Source organism: Phyllobates terribilis, unplaced genomic scaffold (assembly GCF_046119375.1).
Source record: "Phyllobates terribilis strain yellow unplaced genomic scaffold, ASM4611937v1 Scaffold_4__5_contigs__length_816908805, whole genome shotgun sequence".
NCBI lineage: Eukaryota > Metazoa > Chordata > Amphibia > Anura > Dendrobatidae > Phyllobates > Phyllobates terribilis.
In genome coordinates this window covers 664,923,698-664,940,582 of record NW_027362764.1, presented here as the reverse complement: position 1 = coordinate 664,940,582, position 16,885 = coordinate 664,923,698, and the positions used below count along the sequence as shown (strand labels likewise).

Here is a 16,885-nt window from a genome sequence, read left to right as displayed (position 1 = left end):
TATGGGGGGGAACAGCCTGCATGGGGCATTATGTGGGGGGAATAGCCTGCGTGGGGCATTATGTGTGGGGAACAGCCTGCATGGAGTGTTATATAGGGGCCAGTATTCTGTATGGAGCATTATATGGGGGCCAGTATCCTGCATGGAGCGTTATATGGAGGCCAGTATCCTGCATGGGGCGTTATATGGGGGCCAGTATCCTGTATGGAGCGTTATATGGGGGCCAGTATCCTGTATGGAGTGTTATATGGGGGCCAGTATCCTGTATGGAGTGTTATATGGGGGCCAGTATTCCGTATGGAGCGTTATATGGGGGCCAGTATTCTGTATGGAGCATTTTATGGGGGCCAGTATTCTGTATGGAGCATTATATGGGGGCCAGTATCCTGTATGGAGCGTTATATGGGGGCCAGTATTCTGTATGGAGCGTTATATGGGGGCCAGTATTCTGTATGGAGCATTATATGGGGGCCAGTATCCTGTATGGAGCGTTATATGGGAGCCAGTATTCTATATGGAGCGTTATATGGGGGCCAGTATCCTGTATGGAGCGTTATATGGGGAGCAGTATCCTGTATGGAGCGTTTTATGGGGGCCAGTATTCTGTATGGAGCATTTTATGGGGGCCAGTCTCCTGTATGGAGCATTTTATGGGGGCCAGTATACTGTGTGGAGCGATTTGCTGGTTTCTGAGCTATTGTGGAATTTACAATAGATATCACTCATGTAATATAAGAAGTGAAATCTTCGGCATTGTGCTATATATATATTTCTCTTCGGTATCTGTGCATCATGAATCGTGGTATGTGTTAAAGGGGACCACTGAGACTCTTTCGCCCGGGGCCCACAAAAACCTGGAGCCGGCCCTGGGCCCCCGGCCCCATGCTGAGCGCTAAGCGCCAGGACATCTCAGCGCTGCATTCCTCTGTGTAGCAGTGCAGAGCCTTCATGATTCCCCTGACTTCCGGTCATGTGACGGCGCCGTCACATGGCCGGAAGTCAGGAGAACCTGGTGGCAGCGACGTGGACGAGCGCCAGGATTCTGCAGGGATCGCATGGTGGTAAGTATAACAAGTTTTATTTTTTTAAAATACAATTAATTAACTAGAAGTGGGGGGAATCAGAGATGCAGGGGGTGGTGAGAGATGCACGGGGGGGATGAGAGATGCACGGGGGGGATGAGAGATGCACGGGGGGGATGAGAGATGCACGGGGGGATGAGATGCACGGGGGGATGAGATGCACGGGGGACATGAGATGCACAGTGGGGGATGAGATGCACGGGGGGGATGAGATGCACGGGGGGGATGAGATGCACGGGGGGGATGAGATGCACGCGGGGGGAGATGCACGGGGGGGATGAGAGATGCACGGGGGGATGAGAGATGCATGGGGGGATGAGAGCTGCACATGGGGGGATGAGAGCTGCACATGGGGGGGATGAGAGCTGCACATGGGGGGGATGAGAGCTGCACATGGGGGGGATGAGAGCTGCACATGGGGGGGATGAGAGCTGCACATGGGGGGATGAGAGCTGCACATGGGGGGGATGAGAGCTGCACATGGGGGGGATGAGAGATGCACATGGGGGGATGAGAGATGCACGGGGGGGATGAGAGCTGCACATGGGGGGGATGAGAGCTGCACATGGGGGGTGGGGGTTATGTTTACATAACTTTGTTGCCCTATGAAGGGCACGGGGGGGGGGCAAAAATTTATTGCACAGGGGCCCACTACAGTCTGTGTCCGCCCCTGGCCGACGCTGCTTGATTGCTGGCACTTCCTCAGACATGGCCGCTCTCAGTGCGCTGTGCGGCTGTGTCTGGTAGTAATGACATGGCAGGGGCGACACTGCGCCTTTAAAGGTGCTTGTATGTTGCCCCTGCTGCGTCATTACTAGCAAACACAGCCACACAGCGCACTATGCGTGGCCATGTCTGGTGAAGTGCCAGCAAAATCAAGCAGCGCTGGCAGTCCTGCACAGGTGCTGGGGGAGCGGCCTGGGCCCCGATGGTGAGTGAAACCCCTGATGGTCCAGGGCCATGTCTGTGATGGCAAAGACACGCCGGCGACTCCGCACAGCCACATGCCTGAGGAGCTGGACAGGACATAGGCCTGGGGGAGGTGAGCGAGGCTTGTTGCCGGCTTCCCCAATCCCCATATTAAAAATATTTCTAATGTGTCTGTCTGTGTGTCTGTGTGTGTGCATATATAATGTGAATATCTGTGTATGTCGGTGTGTATGACTGTGTATATATATTTGTCTGTTTTATATGTGTTTTTAAGAATTTGTGTTCAAATATGTACTTATGTCTGTATGTGCATGTATCTGTGTATATGTTTGTGTCTGTGTGTGTCTGAGTATTGTATATGTGTGCATGCCTGCGTGTGTGTGCATGTCTGGTTACCGTGTGTGTGTGCATGTCTGTGTACTGTGTGTGTGTACGCATGTCAGCGTATTGTGTGCGCGCGTGTGCATATCTGCATACTGTGTGTGTGCATGTCTGCATACTGTGTGTGTGTGTCCATGTCTGCGTACTGTGTGTGTGTGTCCATGTCTGCGTACTGTGTGTGTGTGTGTGTGTGTGCATGTCTGCGTACTGTGTGTGCATGTTTGCATATGTGAAGGATGAGGGGACAGCCTGGGCCCTGTGTTGTATACCTACATTTCTCTGCCGTACCTGTGCACCATGAATAGTGGTAAGTGTTAAAGGGGCCCACAAAAACCTGGAGCCAGCCCTGATGGGCACCGACAATTAGTCACAGGTGAATCTCTTTTGTGATTTACCACAAGTGAGTCAAAATGTGTTTCCATGGTAAATTAATGTAAAGTGTGCCAATACCAATGTCACACCAAGTTTTAGATTTTTCTATTTTTCCGTCCCATTGGTTTTTGCTTTAAATTATTGTTTATCATTTGCTCTTTTGTATTTAACACAAATGCTCTATACAAAAAAACTGTGTCACTTGATTCATTTTTTTCAGGAGATCTTCCACATTATGTACTTAAACTTCATGGGTGCCAATAACGATGAATAGGACTGTAGATGCCCTTACAGACTTCTTAAGATGGTTGATCCTACTGCCACATTCCCTTTAAGGCTACGCCCCACTATCAGTATTTGGTCAGTATATTTTCTCAGGAGTGGGAGCCAAAACCAGGAGTGGGTGATAAATGCAGAATTGGTGACTTGTCTCTATTAGGCTGTGTGCCCACAATGCGTTTTTTAAGCGTTTCCACAGCGGCAAAAACGCTGCAGAAACGCTTAAAAATCGCATGGTAGAAGGCCTGCCATGTTCCCCAATGATAATCCACATGTGCTGTGCACATGCTGCGGAAATTTCCGCTGCGGATTATCATTGCGGAAAAAAACGCACTACCAATTATTTTGCGGAAGTGCTGCGTTTTCGCCGCCATTGACTTGCATTAGAACGCATGGATTACGCATCACTGTATATGTAGATGCGCATTCCACGCGTTCCAATGTGCGGATGGTACCCAGGTCTCCTTCTGATGGCCCCCGGTCTCCTTGTCTTCGCTTGCCGGCAGATCGCGATGGACTGAAGGACCTGCGCTGACGTAATAGTCATGTGACGGGTCATGCGACGCTGACGTCGGCAGGTCCTTCAGTGTACTGCGATCTGCCGGCAGCCGGGACGGAGGGAAGTAAGACTGCGGGGGCCATGGGAAGGTAAGTATAGATTTTTATTTTTTACCATTCTTCAAGGTCACGCTATATAAATCCATGCCGTTTGCATGGATTTATATAGTGTGAAGTTGACAAGCACTTTCCAAGTGATGCTAAAATCGCTTGGAAAGCGCTTGTCAACCCGCATGCGGAAATGCATGTGAAGAACGCTTCATTTCCGCATGTCCCTGGCAGGAAAAACACATGTACAATCCGCATGTACAATCCGCATGTACAATCCACATGTACAATCCGCATGCGTTTTTTCTGCCAGGGAGATGCAGAAGCGCTCAGGAAAAATCCGGAGCATTTCTGTATCGTGGGCACATAGCCTTATACTTTATCTCTGATTGTTCCTCACCTTGTTTTGGCTTACAAATACTGAGTAAAAATACTGACCGAATACTGATAGTGGGGTTTTAGTTTGTAAATAAATATTTTCTGGTGTATATTATAATGCTGGCCTTCACAGACAGCCAATAGTGACTTTGCAAAAGGTAAAGAATCAAAAAACACAAAGGGGGGATTTTATTAAGACTAATATTTTCTATACTGGTTTTGATAAAAGCCAACTGGAATTAGGCGTGCCTAACTGATTATGTGGCACATGCCTCTTTTTATAAAGTAGTTGCATTTTTGATAGTTTGTTAAAAAATCAACCCCAGCAATGAGCTGGCGTAAATTTGATCGCACATTTATTGGGACATGCCTTCTTTCGCTAAGCTCTGCCAATTTTCTAGAAAAGTGGTATGAGTATATTGGAAAAAAAGAGAAAAGTCACAATTTATTGTGCAAGTAAAGCTTGTGATTTCATTAGGGAAAATGATAAATGGAGTTGTGGAAGTTTTTCACAGTGCCATAATTAAAGGGAATTTATGTCCCCAAACATAATTAATCTGCAGATATAGGGTTATACAGAATGGCACTAAAATACTGTCGGGCTGCATTACTGAAAGCGGGGCTACCAGGAGAAAATTAACTTTATGCCTCCAGGGAGCCGCAGGCTTTCAATCAGAGGCATGCTGGAGGGGATACAGTCACTGCTAAGTACACTGTGTGTGGTAGCTGTAAGCATGCCCCGGCACTTTGACCGCTCGCTCGGCAATGCATCTTTGTAAAGCAAGCTGTTAGTCAAAGGGCTGAACATACACTGTGAATAGAGCGGTGCCTTACCCACCCTGTACATGCCTCTGACTGAAAGCTGGCAGCTCACTGTAGGAATGAAGGTCATTTTCTCCCAGTAGCTGCACTTTTAGTAAAGTGACTGTTCAGCATTGGAACGCTATTAACCTGCAAACTAACAGCATTTTGGCACGTAACCTTTTACTTTAAACTTTGTTCACATAAAACCAAATAGAATTAATCTGAGATCATTTAGAACCATAATTTAACAGCAGTTTCAAATGAAAATTCCAATCTGTCTTGTCCTCAGGATCTGGTTGGGTGGAACAAGTTCTCTCAGCCTCAGAATGTGGCCTCTCTCTACTTATTATCTGGTGGGTGAAAGTCATTTAGCCTATAAATATCAATCCTGATACACCTACTAACATGGACCTTTGATTCAAAATCTGGCAGGATTGGATTGGAAAGGAATTTACAGACCATGTACTTCACCAGCCTTTGTCTCAGCCATGGTCTAGCTGTTGGAGGAGAAAAGAAGAAGAGCGCGCTATGTGAAGGACCTGATAGATTGATGTGGCAAAACTAGCCAAGAAGCCACTCACCTATTGGAGTTGTGAACCCTGCACAACCCCGGTGGTAATGTGAAGATGGAGGGAGCAGGCAAGTCTCACCATACGGTTCGGGTGGCTGGGCAGGCCACATGCAGTGTGTTGCAAACCGCCGCTCGTGTTCACCGTTTCCGGGTTCCAAGTTGCGGACCACGTGACCGCCCGCAAACCACGTGACTCGGGATCAGGTGCGCGTCATCACAGGTCCTGTTAGTTGAAAGGATGCGGCCCCCTGACCGCAGGTCCTCAATTTAAGCAAACGGAGGGGTATTTACAGAGGGGGTATTTTAAAACACTAATTGTATGGAAGCTGCTCCTGCCACTAACCCCCAAAGGGGGACTGAAGATATAGTGGATTAAATAAAAAGCGGTCTATGGAGCGCTAAGAAATTAACACTGAAGATGACATATTGGGGCTAAAAAATAAAATTTAATAAGCCCTTTGCACAACGCGTTTCGATAGTAAACTATCTTCCTCAGGTGGTACAAGGGTATCAATACAACATAAGACATATATAGACAAAACTTCACAGTAATTGGTTAATACTAATTAGTTAACCTGGGTCCAATTGAAAAGACCCTTTGTGTGCTGATGCATGGTGCCTCTATTGGTTTCACATGAGTCACCTTCACATGGATAAAAACTCAAGAACATATTGGATAAGGTATGGAATATGGCAATACATATCAGTAAACAATTATACATCGAAAAATTCCATCAATCATAAAAATTTATAAATAAAAATGTTAGACATATATTCACCATTATAAACATATACATCACCAATGCGAAGTACAAAAACGTTGCTATGTAATGACGTATTGCAAATTGTTGATAAGAAAAAGAGAAAAGATTCGTTTAAAACATGACCTTAAGAACTGGTCACATTTTCAAGAGCAAGATTCAGACCTTCAGGGGCTAACGTTCCCAATTTGAAGATCCATAAGCTCTCTTTATTAATCAAATTCGCCAGTCGGTCAGGGACAGTATCGGGTACATGGTCAATAATAGTAAGCCTCATATCTCCTGGATCTTTTTGGTGGACAATACTAAAGTGTTTAGATACACTATGTAATTGATAACCTATCCGAATGTTGTGTCTATGTTTATTTAGACATGCGTGCATGGTTTGCATTGTTCGACCCACGTACTGGAGGTTACATGTGCACTCAAGTAGATAGATCACATGTTGATTGGCAATTCACATTATGTTTGATGGAAAAAAAATTCCTATAGTGTATGATGAAAAATTCTTTTGGTTACCATTGTGAATGACTCTACAACATAAACATTTAGGCGTATTGCATGGAAGACACCCCAAACACATGCCCTCTTGCAAAGGTTGTGTTTTAGACCTCAAAGATGTGCTATTAAACTTCGCAAGTTTTTGTTCTTCCTATAAATAATACTTGGCTTATTGGGTATGAAGGGTCCTAAAATAGGGTCACCCTTCAAAATAAACCAAAATTTATTCAAAATTTTTTGAATGGTAACCCTAGATAGGCTGAATGTAGTGACCATGCTCCATTTGGTTAAATCCGATGCCACTTTATTCCTACCCTTATTTTTATCAGTGGATGACTCAATCCTATCAAGGCACATATCCTGGGTAAGGGTCCTAGTTTTGGAAAAGACATCCATCAATAATTTTTTGGGATAGCCTTTCTGTAAAAATCGTTTTCTTAATATTTTTGATTCCACTAAAAATTCAGAGTCCCTGGTGCAGTTTTTCCGGATCCTCCAATATTGCCCATAAGGGACATTGGTGATTCATTTCGGGAGATGTCCACTATCAAACCTTAGATAGCTGTTGACATCCACAAGTTTAAAAAAGGTTGATGTGAATAATCTTCCCATCGAATCAAACTGCACCATAAGATCCAAGAATTGTAAGGCAGTTTTAGAAAAGGTCGCTGTGAAGGATAAACCCTATGAGTTGGAGTTGAGTTCTTCAACAAATTTCAATGCATTCTCACTCGTACCCTTCCACAAAAAGAATAAATCATCTATGAAGCGGCGATAAAACACCACATGATTAGCTGCCATGGGGGACTGTGCGATGAAGACGGACTCAAAGACCCCCATAAACAAATTTGCATAACTGGAGGCGAATCTTGTCCCCATCGCACAGCCTCTTATCTGACGGTAGACCACCCCTTCAAATGTGAGCACATTGTTGTTTAATATAAACATAATAGATGTTTTAAGAAATTTCTTTTGCTCAATCGGAATATTAGTGTCCATCGACAAAAATTGATCAATTGCTCGCAACCCCAACTCATGGGATATATTGCTATAAAGAGCACTGACATCAAGGGTCAAGATGAGACAGTCATTCATAGGGGGGAGGGCTTTCAAGATTTTAATCAATTGAGAAGAATCTCTCAGATAGGAATCAAGCTTGAGGACATATTTTTGAAGAAAAAGATCAACATAATGTGAAAGATTACTGGTAATGGAACTAATTCCCGAAATGATTGGGCGGCCTGGGGGATTGGTAGAGCTTTTGTGTATCTTGGGGAGGAAATAGAAAAAAGGAACCCTGAATGTTGTTATATCTAAGAATTTTTTCTCTTTTTTATTTAAAAGACCATTAACATGTGCAGCCCTAATGTGCTCCTTATATTGTAAGAATATGGAAACCGACGGATCATGGGATAACATTTCATAATAGTCATGGTCATCCAGAATTCTTTTTCCCTCCCCAAGATACCAGTGTTCATGAGTACTACGCCACCCCCTTTGTCAGCACTCTTGATGATCAGGTTTTGATCATCTCTAAGTGAAATGACGGCTCGTCTCTCACCGGGACTTAAATTGTCTCTAGTTTTTTTATGTTCAAAAGACCGAATATCTTTTAAAATAAGTTGTTGGAATGTTTCAATATGAGAACCTTTATGTTGTAACGGGTAGAATTTACTCGAATGTCCGTGCACATCTACATGCATCGGTTCAGTCTCTAGATTAGTAACAAGAGAGGAGTTTGGTAAAGGTGGAATTATAGTTTTTCCTCTCCTTTCTTCTAGTAAAAAGTGTCGTTGTATAGTTAGTTTTTTAAAAAAATCATTAAGATCAAGGTATAAAGAAAACACATTAGTTGGGGAATTAGGGCAGAAAGACAAACCCCGTTCGAGTAATCGGACCTCATCATCAGTTAGATTATGGTCCGACAAATTGAAAATTCCTAAATTCCTATTCATATTCTTATGTTCTAATTGGCCTTTGTCCTCTTTTGAAATATGTCTAGTAGAGGTATCGGGTCTGCAGAGGGTTCGTCCACTCCCTCTGCAGCCCCGTTTTCTCTTTTTCTCTTTGGGTGACGCCCGGGGGCAACACGAAAAAACTGTGTAATTTTTGAATCCCTCAAACTGGGATTCTGATTATTAATGACATTTTTCTCATTCGAAGGAAAAGGAGGATAAGCCCTAATTGATGATTCCTGTACCGATGGAGTTAAGTCAATAGTGGAAGAGAAATTCCGAAAAGCTAATGAAGGAGCTGAGGAGTGGGTGATATTAACAGTATCAGGTTCCTTGATCGGAGAAGTGCAGGTCCCATCCACCACAGGTGTTTCACAAGGAAAATCACTGTTGATTGGATGGTGATCAGTTTGTGAAGGTGTATAGTTGTGCACTGTCAGCAAGGATAGATTCTTGGGGTCAAAATAGACTTCCATTTGTGTGGATATAGATAGCTATAGGTGATGAATTAATTTCAAAATCTAGTGGAAGCTGGATTAAGTCTTTATCTAGAGGTTGGACTATTGGGGCCACATTTAAAGATGTGGGATTTAAGTCCAAAGAGGACTGCATGGTCTGGATGTTATCTAAGTTTTTTATATCAATTGAAACCTTCTTATTATTTTCTGATCTATTTTCATTCACCACAGATTTTGTGACTCCCAATTTTTCAGAGGCAATTGACAAAGTTTTCTTGTGCTGTTCGTAAAAAATTTTTGGTTTAGTAGATTTAAGAAATTTCAAAGATAGACTTTTCCTTCTATCAGGGGATTCAACTGTAGTGGACAAAGGATTTGAAATTGTAGTGGAAACGGATTTTGATCTATAAGTGATATTAACTGGTTCCTGTCGGGATGGGACAGAAGAACCAGCAATTTCATCTATTGTACATATATCCTTCCTATCACGTAGTAATTTTGCTGCTTTTTTTCTTATAATATCCTCTTCAAATTTAATTAATCTGAATTTGAGATTTATATCCCTCTCATTAAACTCTACAAAGGGAACAAATGAGTCAAGGTTCCTTCTGAGTGATTTAAGTTCCTCTAAGGCCTGTTGCGCTAGAAGGGTTCTTTTGGCAATGAGGAGGTTCATCATACCAAAAGAACAATTCAGCGAGTAATCATCCCATTCTTTTTAGTAAATGCCAAATCTTGTGGGAAAGAGGATTTTTGTGATAACCTCAGACCTCTAGGTACAATTTTTTCAGCTATATAACGTCTTAGGAACAAAGTATGCACATGATTTATAATCTCAATTTTACTCTTATTTTCATAATCTAAGAAAAGTTTTAACATCTGTTGCTTATCTATTTCATTTAAGGGTTGAAGATTGATATTCAATGATTAACTATTATTTGGAAGACCCAATATTTCAGATATGAGGAATTCTCTATGACATTCCCGATTAGTATTAAAAAATTCCATACTGCTCTGCAAATTTAAACCATATAGATTGATAAAATTGCAATATCCGTGATTACAGGGTCTTGTAAGGCCCAATTAATTTATTTTTCTATGTAAATAAAATAAAATGATCCTAAAAGGGGACCAAGAAAATAGACAAACCAATAAAAATTGTTAAAGTAGATAAACAAGATTCCGACAATGAATCATAATGATATAATGAAACTAAATATCAAAAACTTTTTTTTTTCCCCCTTTTTTTTCAATGACAAAAAACACACAAAATTCATATATGCACAGTATTCAGGGAGTCCAAATGATTAATGGAAGAGAATTCCATGATTAAATACCAATTTGTATCCAATGGATTATAGATGAAGTTCATTAGATTGAAAATGATGGGTGGATGCAGGAACGTCACACAGCAGCAGCTCTGCGGGAATGATCCCACGCCGGTCAGCGTCAGAGTATGGAGGAGAAAAGAAGATGAGTGCGCGATGTGAAGGACCTGATAGATTGATGTGGCAAAACTAGTCAAGAAGCCACTCCCCTATTGGAGTTGTGCACCCCTGCACAACCCCGGTGGTAATGTGAAGATGGAGGGAGCAGGCAAGTCTCACCGTGCGGTACGGGTGGCTGGGCAGGCCACGTGCAGTGTGTTGCAAACCGCCGTTCGTGTTCACCGTTTCCAGGTTCCAAGTTGCGGACCTCGTGACCGCCCGCAAACCACGTGACTCGGGATCAGGTGCGCGTCATCACAGGTCCCGTTAGTTGAAAGGATGCGGCCCCCTGACCACAGGTCCTCAATTTAAGCAAACGGAGGGGTATTCACAGAGGGGGAATTTTAAAACACTAATTGTATGGAAGCTGCTCCTGCCACTAACCCCCAAAGGGGGACTGAAGATATAGTGGATTAAATAAAAAGCGGTCTATGGAGCGCTAAAAAATGAACACTGAAGATGACAGATTGGGGCTAAAAAATAAAATTTAATGAGCCCTTTCCACAACGTGTTTCGATAGTAAACTATCTTCCTCAGGTGGTACAAGGGTATAAATACAACATAAACAAATTTGCATAACTGGGGGTGAATCTCGTCCCCATCGCACAGCCCCTTATCTGACGGTAGACCACCCCTTCAAATGTGAATACATTGTTGTTTAATATAAACATAATAGATGTTTTAAGAAATTTCTTTTGCTCAATCGGAATATTAGTGTCCATCGACAAAAATTGATCAATTGCTCGCAACCCCAACTCATGGGATATATTGCTATAAAGAGCACGGACATCAAGGGTCAAGATGAGACAGTCATTCATAGGGGGGAGGGCTTTCAAGAGTTTAATCAATTGAGAAGAATCTCTCAGATAGGAATCAAGCTTGAGGACCAATTTGCAATACGTCATTACATAGTAACGTTTTTGTACTTCGCATTGGTGATGTATATGTTTATAATGGTGAATATATGTCTAACATTTTTATTTATAAATTTTTATGATTGTTGGAATTTTTCGATGTATAATTGTTTACTAATATGTATTGCCATATTCCATACCTTATCCAATATGTTCTTGAGTTTTTATCCATGTGAAGGTGACTCATGTGAAACCAATAGAGGCACCATGCATCAGCACACGAAGGGTCTTTTCAATTGGACCCAGGTTAACTAATTAGTATTAACCAATTACTGTGAAGTTTTGTATGTCTTATGTTGTATTTATACCCTTGTACCACCTGAGGAAGATAGTTTACTATCGAAACGTGTTGTGGAAAGGGCTCATTAAATTTTATTTTTTAGCCCCAAATCTGTCATCTTCAGTGTGAATTTTTTAGCGCTCCATAGACCGCTTTTTATTTAATCCACTATATGGTCTAGCTGTTGGGCCTGCACCCATCTTAAGACCTAGAATGGTGTTACATGCACGCCACTAGGTTCAGATAGGGCAAGATGGGTTTCATGAATTCTTAGGAATCCTGGGGGAACCGTTACTCAGGGCGGCCATAGGCAGCAGCTTCACTCAGGCATACGATAGATCCAATTGCTGACCAGAAACATCTGACAAGTCTTTTTCAACAGTTTAACAGTGGAATTTAATCTGAAGCACGGCCAGTGCAATTCAGGGATATTACAACAAAACTCTTCATTACAGTACAGTCTGAGTTTCTTGAGCAACCGGCTCCAGTAACAATACAGTAGTTTCTTCACAAGGCACAGTATTACAGTCTCTTCAGTAGCATAATTCAGCACAGATTAGATCTCTTTGCAGCACACTTCTATGCATACACAACCACAGGCTTTTCCTTCACAAGGACACAATAGTATACAGCATTCTTTATCCTGCATGGAGATGGAGGGGGGAGGGTTTGATGAGGGAGATGATCCCTGTGACACAATTCCGTCCAGTCCTTATCTTCCTGCCAGATAATACTCCGCACTGTTAGTTCAGGGAGTCTATCTGACCTGTGTTTAGCTTCCCAACTGACCTGAATTCTGTTCCCTTGCCTTCTGTCAGATCCAGATAACACACCACCTTTCTCTTTGGCTCTAGCCAGACAGTAAACAACTTCCCCACAATCCCCCTGGGGCTCTGCTAAAACACTCCCTGTCTCCTGTGACTGTGTTAACCCCTCTAGTTGCTGCATGCTTCTGGAGCACAACACTACTTCTGCATGTCACAATGGCCGTGCTAAATATGATGCAATCTTGAATCTGACACTTCTATGATAAAAAAAAGATGCCACGCTGATGGTAAAAACAGACACATGGACCAAAGCTGGATTGAAATAGGATCTAGTACACTGATGAGAGAGTGCATTTTTTCTCATGCTTAAAAATCCCTGATGTCTGACTAAGATTTAACTTTTGTTATTTCCCAAGCCTGCCAGTCTGAAATAACAAAATGAGCTTTAGGTCTCATTCAGACATCCGTGTTGTACCTGTTTTTTTTTTTCGAGGTCATCATATGTACCCATTGTAATCTATGGTGCTATTCACATGTCCATATTTTTTAACGGACCGTGTGTCTGTGCAAAACCTATGAAGACATGGCTGCTTTTTTTCCGCTATCATGGATGAAAAGGGTCAATACAAATCTGCTTCTGTGAAAAAACACGTACAGCACACGGATGCGGTCTGTATTTAACACTGCACAGGATAGATGAAGCTTTGTATTTCCTTTATCTCCATCCATGGAAAACACTGATGACTGATGGTAAAAACAGACACGCAGACCATACACTGATCCAAAACACTGAAGACACTGGTACCATCTTATGATGTATGTGAATGAGGCCTTAGGCTGGGTTCAGGCAAGAACGGTGTGCAGCTCTGTGCGCTCTTCTCAGGGTGTAGTGACTGCCTGCGATTCACACGTTGTGATTTTTTTTGTTGACCAATGTACAGTTGTGTGTAGAATAATCAGTGTACACATAGGCTAACACTGGCTTGTATGCAGTCCATTGTGCACACAGACCTCTTGTGTGAACTTAAGCCCCCCCATACACTTTAGACTAATGTTGGCTGAATATCAATATCGACAGGTTTGGCTGGCACTGTAATGAGTATGGGGGCGCTGGCTAACTGATTGTTGGGGAAGATGTCAATTGAGCATGTCCAATTTGGGACTGTCCTGGAGAAAAGCTGCTGGCAGAGATGTCTGACGGTGGCTTTCCCATAGTGGACACAGGAGTGACAGGCTGAATGAACGCTCCTGTGTATGGCAGAGTCAGTTGAGGTGGCTGTCAAATGAACGATCGGTCACAGCATCATTCGGCCAATAGCCATTAGTGATGAACCAGCGTGCTCGTTTAACCCGTTCGCTGAGCATGCTTGGGTGCTTACCGAGTATCTTCAGCATGCTCGTATATTATGCTCGAGTCCCTGTGTCTGCCTGATTTATGGTTGTTTAGACAGCCTCAACACATGTGAGGATTCCCTAACAAACAGGTAATCCTTGCATGTGTTGAGGCTGTCTAACAGCCATAAATCATGCAGACGCAGGGACTTGAACATAATATACGAGCAAGCCGAAGATACTCTGTAAGCACCCACGCATGCTCGGCGAAAGGGTTAAACGAGCATACTCGCTCATCACTAATAGCTATTTAATGCGTATGGGCATTGGCAGACACAGACAGAAAAGGGCCCCTGTGCAAGAACAAAATATGGGCCCTTTGTAACCCAAGAGCACCTGCTTTGGAGGTAGTAGTGGGCCCCCGTGCGGCTGCACAGGTTGCACCAAGGATATGTCCGCCCCTGCGTATGGGGCCTTAAGCCTTACTCCCTGCTGTTCACCCTCGTTCTTATAGCTTTCCATTGTATGTGCATGTGGATGGTGTATTGGATAAAGTCAGCACTTTGTACATTTTTGCATCACATATAGATGTAAGAGGGTTGAAATTGGGTCCACTGCCCTATCACAAATGTTATATATAGGATAGTCACCCCATACACATTTACTGCTCGTACATGCGGCCCTGTCTCGGGCTGTGGCTGGCTGCGGTGGAGATACCATCTTGTTACCTGCTTTACAGTGCACATATTATGTAAATGATGTATGTGCGGTTATATGTCGTGCAATGTGAAATACCACATCATGTGTTTATATGTATGCTGTGACAAATCCAGAAGTGCCACAGATGTGAGGGATTGGTCATGTGTGACGGGCGCTCCGGGTATGACATGCTCAGATACAGCGCCAATGAGTAGTTGTAGTGAAGTCTGCAGAGCAGGAAGAGTTAAAGGGTCATTCTAAGTTGGTAAGCTATCGCCTTTCTATAACATACGAATCGCCGGGATCCAACCACTGGGACCAGGACCTCCACCGAGACCATTCTAAATCTCCCAATACACAACAGGCTGCTTCCCGAGTGATAGGCGACGGGTAACTCGCCCGCCTCTCCCATACACAGGGGGCGCTCTGTGCCGCACTCCTGAGCTGAATGTGAGAGCCGCTGTCAGGCTCCTCCGGCGTCATCTTAACTCCGGGAGAACAAGAGGTTAAGGAGTATGAAATTGGACATGCTGCATCCGTATCTTCCTTGGGAGAGTTGGGAGGCCCCATACACATCGATTGTCGGATGGTTCAGCCAATATCAGCGGGTTCAGCTGAAATTAATCTAATGTATTTTGGGTCTTTAGAGAGGTTTTCCGGTGAAAACAAGTTCTCTATTCATAGTACAGGTGTTGATGCTGATCGGTGGAGGTCGGACAGCAGGGACTGATCAGTAGAAGGGGGAACTTCTATCACTGTTATAAAATGGAGGGACAGGTAAGATACCCGACTACCTCTCCCAATAATTCTCTGGGGGGAGGGGGTGGGGCTGCGGAAACCAGCAGAGATCAACGCTTGGCAGCCATATAGTGAATGAATGGAGTGCAGCGCTCAGCAGCCATATAGTGAATGAATGGAGTGCAGCGCTCGGCAGCCATATAGTGAATGAATGGAGTGCAGCGCTCGGCAGCCATATAGTGAATGAATGGAGCGCAGCGCTCGGCAGCCATGTAGTGAATGAATGGAGCACAGCACTCGGCAGCCATATAGTGAATGAATGGAGCGCAGCGCTCGGCAGCCATATAGTGAATGAATGGAGTGCAGCGCTCGGCAGCCATATAGTGAATGAATGGAGCGCAGCGCTGGGCAGCCATATAGTGAATGAATGGAGCGCAGCGCTGGGCAGCCATATAGTGAATGAATGGAGCGCAGCGCTGGGCAGCCATATAGTGTATGAATGGAGCGCAGCGCTGGGCAGCCATATAGTGTATGAATGGAGCGCAGCGCTGGGCAGCCATATAGTGAATGAATGGAGCACAGCGCTCGGCCGCCATATAGTTAATGAATGGCGCACAGCTCTAGGCAGCCATATAGTGTGTGAATGGAGCGCAGTGCTGGACAGCCATATAGTGTATGAATGGAGCGCAGCGCTTGGCAGCCATATAGTTAATGAATGGAGCACAGCGCTCGGCAGCCATATAGTGTATGTATGTAGTGCAGCGCTGGACAGCCATATAGTGTATGAATGGAGCACAGCGCTCGGCAGCCATATAGTGAATAAATGCAGCGCAGCGCTGGGCAGCCATATAGTGTATGAATGGAGCGCAGCGCTGGGCAGCCATATAGTGAATGAATGGAGCGCAGCGCTCGTCAGCTATATAGTTAATGAATAGAGCACAGCGCTGGGCAGCCATATAGTGTATGAATGGAGCACAGCGCTGGGCAGCCATATAGTTAATGAATGGAGCACAGCGCTGGACAGCCATATAGTGTATGAATGGAGCGCAGCGCTCGGCAGCCATATAGTGAATGAATGGAGCGCTGGTCAGGTGTGCTGCACACTGTCGCTACTATCCACAGTATAGGTGAGGACTTGTTTTCACCAGACAACCCCTTTAAGAGAAGGGGTGAAGCCTGAGCATGACGGCTCTGCTCACCGTGGGACAGGTGGAGCTCGCTGAGCGCTGCCATGGATTAGCTTTTTTGGAAGCTGCTTATCTCTTATAATTTAGGGTATTTGGTCTGGTCTGTAATTTTTGATGGGAGTTTTTGATTACCAAGTGTAGTTTTTTTTTTAAATATTTAATGTGTATGGTTCGGGGTCTATTCGACAGATTGATCTGGGATCTGTCAGGGTGTCTGGTCTGTACTGATTTAGGGGGTCTGGGTGCTCTATTACTTTAGGAGATTTTGGAGCATGTCCTAAAGAAATGGTCTGGTCACAAAGCCCCCAAACGTTGCGCATGCAGTTTCCTCTCGGATACACAAAAAACGCATTCAAAATACACGTATCCGCTGTCAGCTTGTGTCTCTATGCTGCCCTCTGTC

General features: G+C 44.0%; 1 protein-coding gene across 1 annotated transcript in view; it reads left to right on the top strand.

The window, feature by feature from the left end:
* The window catches only part of TPD52 (tumor protein D52), a 258,486-nt gene that overhangs the window by 137,341 nt on the left and 104,260 nt on the right, over positions 1-16,885 (top strand). The gene's annotated exons all lie outside the window — the stretch shown is intronic.